General features: G+C 51.2%; 1 long non-coding RNA gene across 1 annotated transcript; it reads left to right on the top strand.

Moving 5' to 3' along the window:
* Positions 1 to 758: 758 nt before the first annotated feature.
* Positions 759 to 2456, top strand: LOC125965590 (uncharacterized). The gene is made up of 3 exons (XR_007479652.1): positions 759 to 1493; positions 1664 to 1745; positions 1845 to 2456. It is a non-coding gene; the product is annotated as an uncharacterized LOC125965590 (long non-coding RNA).
* Positions 2457 to 2669: the final 213 nt, after the last annotated feature.

Genomic DNA, 2669 nt, shown 5'->3' with positions numbered 1-2669 from the left:
AGCATGACTGAAGGTGTGAGGGAGGGAGCAGAGGGCAGAGCACGTGTTGCCCTGCTGCTTTCCACCAAAGGTCACAGCTCTCCTCCAAGTGGCCTTCTTTGTCTGACTTTCCTTCCTCTTGCCTTTAAGAGGTGCTCACTGCTCTCTCCTTTTATAGCCCTGGATGCTGCACTATCCCTTGGGGTTTCCCTCCACCTATCTCTACCTTTGTAAATAATAGTCCCTTTGTGCTGAGTTGAATTGTGTCTCCCCCCTCCCAAATTCATCTCTACCTAGAATCCCAGAATGTGACCTTATCTGGAAAGAAGGTCTTTGTAGATGTAATTAGTTAAGATCATACTGATTTGCGGTGGGCCCTAACTCCAATGAGTGGTATCCTTCCTTATAAGAGGCCATGTGAAGACAACTAGGGAAGAAGCCCATGTGATGACGGAGGCAGATCTTGGAGTGATGCAAGCCGAGGAACGCCAAGGATTGCCCGCAACCACCAGAAGCTGGGAGAGGCACGTGACAGTTTTCTCTGAGTCTCTAGAAAGAACTAACCTCGCCGACACCTTGGTTTCAGACGTCTGGCTTCCAAAACTGGGAGAGAAGGAAATTTCTGTTGTTTTAGCATCCAGTTTGTAGTAATTCATTACAGAAGCCCTAGTAAACAAGTACACACTTTATCAAACTTTCTTTCAATTCTCCAAACTTGAGTCCTGTGAGGACCCTGCCTCTAGCTCACCTCATTTCCCTGGGGCTTTCCATTACCCTCAATAAGCCCCAAGTCCTCACCTTGGCACCCAACCTCCCCAGTAGGGTTCCACGCTGTTTTTCCTCCCCTCTTATTGCCTGGTTCCCACGAATGTGAATCCCTGCCCCAGCTGAGCTGGTCTTTCGGCTCCTGACCCTGCTTTGCAGTTGTCCCGGTTACCTTTTCTGGGTTCCTCCACTCAAATCTCATCCATCCTTAAGCCCAGCTCCACACTTTCTCCTCCAGCAGGAAGATTTCTGGACTCCCCAACCCGCAGAAATGGACCTTATTAGCTCTTGGTGCCAACACTCTTGGTCCAGCGTACACACCAGTGGGACCCACAGAGTGTCCTTTGTGAGCTTCTCTCCAGCTAGACTGCAAGTCCCAGGAGATCAGGGAGACTGGCACATTCTTAGGGTCAGGTCCCATGGTGCGGGCACACGGTAATGCATCTGAGTGTTTCTGGAAAGGATGCTCCTAGTGTACCAGAAGGGGAAGAGGCAGAAGCTTCCAGGCTCCAGGGAGAACCTGGGGTCCACAGCTCTTACCAGCTGGAACCCTTCTGTGACATCACAGTAGGGACAGGGGCCCTACTATGACGCATACCAAGTAGACTTCTGTGGAGTCAAAAAGACACTTCAGTAGGTGGGAAAAGAGAATTCCCCCTCTGTCCCCAGTTACATCTTTCCTCTCTTCCCCTCTCACTTTTCAGTTCCAGACTATATAACAGTGAGTCTGACTGATTCCCCTACTGGAGGTGTGTGTTGGGACAGAGGGTTTGGGGGTGTTCTAATCCTCCACCCTGAAGGTACCACGCTTCTCCTTGCCCTTTGCCCCCCATCCCTCCTCTGAAAGCTCCTCTGGCTCACTGCTATTCTGAGCCCTCAGTTCGCTCCCCGCCAGCTCTCAATTCCACTCTCTTTTCAGAGAGAATGAAGAGAAACTCTGTTGTAGAATCTGTCAAGTCCTCAATCCAGGAGGAAGAGAGCTTTCTTCAGAAAGATGCAGAGTGAGTACTGTATTGAGGTAGGGAAGCACTGTGCCTGCATTTAAAAAAAAAAATTCTTCTAAGTCTCTTTTCAACTGATCTGCAATTTCCCCCTTCTAGGAAAGCCTGGCACCCCAAGGAGTCGAGATGGGAGGCAGAGGGCAGCCCGGGGGCTCTGCCCTGTCACTCATCAGGGAATAGGCTCTGCTTCTCTGTGCCCCACGCCTCTGAGTCCTGCCTCTGTGGGTGCAGCCTGAGGACCAAGGCCGTGTTACACCCCCGGCCCCCTCCAGTCTCCCTAGCCTCTCAGGCGCTCCCCAACTTGCCATCAGGAAGGAAGCAGCTGCCTTCTCCGGGGATTGTCTCATTCAAATCTCAACTCTCCCGGAGTTCTCCAAAGCCCAAGGCCAAGGCTAAGTCCCAGCTGCTCTCTCGGGACAGGTCAAGAGCTTCCTGCAGTGCCACGCCACTACGCAGGCCGGTACCCATGGGCGTGTGGCCTCAGGGATTTCTTAGCCCATTCTCCAAGTGCTGGCCAGAGGAGCCCCTGCACACCTATATCCCACTGGGAGGGAGCCACTTCCCAAGCCAGGAAGCCATAGCCCCAGTGATGTCACTTGTGGAGGGTGGCAAACCCCAGTTCTCTCTACCATTCTGGTTTAAATAAAAATACATGTAGTCACTTATGGTCTTTCTCTTGTGTCTGCTGAAAGCATGGTAAGGGTCTGTTTTAACTGAAAATATATTTTATCTTCTCATTCTACTCCCGATTGGGTTTTCCAGGGTCCTGATCTTCTGATTGAGGGTCTTGATGGTCTTTCAGTTATGGCTGCCTGTAACCCTGTGTATGCGGGACACTGTGACCCTTGGATTTTATTCTATAGTGTCCAGTTCCAGCGGGCCATGGAGTCAGGTCCACCTGAGTTCAATTTCCATAAACCTGAT

This window comes from Orcinus orca, chromosome 10, assembly GCF_937001465.1.
Source record: "Orcinus orca chromosome 10, mOrcOrc1.1, whole genome shotgun sequence".
Classification (NCBI taxonomy): domain Eukaryota; kingdom Metazoa; phylum Chordata; class Mammalia; order Artiodactyla; family Delphinidae; genus Orcinus; species Orcinus orca.
The sequence above is the reverse complement of the archived record's forward strand: the minus strand, read 5'-3'. Positions and strand labels throughout refer to the sequence as shown.